Source organism: Parambassis ranga, unplaced genomic scaffold (assembly GCF_900634625.1).
Source record: "Parambassis ranga unplaced genomic scaffold, fParRan2.1 scaffold_21_arrow_ctg1, whole genome shotgun sequence".
In the NCBI taxonomy this organism is placed as follows: domain Eukaryota; kingdom Metazoa; phylum Chordata; class Actinopteri; family Ambassidae; genus Parambassis; species Parambassis ranga.
This window is the reverse complement of record NW_021144767.1, coordinates 6136721-6137452: the sequence shown is the minus strand read 5'-3', so window position 1 is coordinate 6137452 and position 732 is coordinate 6136721. Positions and strand designations below refer to the sequence as shown.

The following is a 732-nucleotide window of genomic DNA, read 5'->3' as shown; positions in this document are numbered from 1 at the left end:
CTCTGTCAAATGCTCGGCTGTGTTCAACCAGTTTGAGAATGTCAGCCTGCCCTTTCTGAGAGACATTCAATGTTTGTCAAAGTTTGTCTTCAAACAAGATGCTTATGTTTAAGGCAAAAGTTGCGACAGAAACAAGTTCTCCTTCAAAGACTGAGGAGGAAAGTTCATGACAGTCAGCGCTTCTATGACCTTGTTCAAGTTTTGCAGCGTGTTTTCGCTCAAAGCTGTGAAGACATAGTGATCTAACAGACGAGGTGGCCAAGTGGTTAAGGCGATGGACTGCTAATCCATTGTGCTCTGCACGCGTGGGTTCGAATCCCATCCTCGTCGTGTTGTGTTTTAAGTTCAACAGTAAAAACTATGGACAGAGTCCGCCAAAACTCAAAATACGGACAAAGAGGGGTAGCACTAGCTGAGTTTAGGGGAGAAACTCGTGCTGTGATATGGCAACCGTCTGTCGCTCAAGTGCCAACTCTCATAATTATGCGTAATTTTAAGTCTGAATACAATCCCACAGCAGCTCATCAACAAACTGAACCAGCTGGGGCTAACTACTTGCTGTGCAACTGGCTGCTGGACTTCCTCACCGGGAGACCTCAGACAGTGCGGGTCGGCAGAAACACATCCAGCACCATCACAATGAACACCGGGGCTCCCCAAGGATGTGTGCTGAGCCCCCTCCTCTTCACTCTGCTGGCCCATGACTGCACGCCAACACACAACTCCAACATC

The 732-nt window shown here is 48.2% G+C and overlaps 1 non-coding gene across 1 annotated transcript; it reads left to right on the top strand.

Annotated features, from left to right (window-relative positions):
* Positions 1 to 248: 248 nt before the first annotated feature.
* Positions 249 to 330, top strand: trnas-gcu (transfer RNA serine (anticodon GCU)). The gene has a single exon. It is a non-coding gene; the product is annotated as a tRNA-Ser (tRNA).
* Positions 331 to 732: the final 402 nt, after the last annotated feature.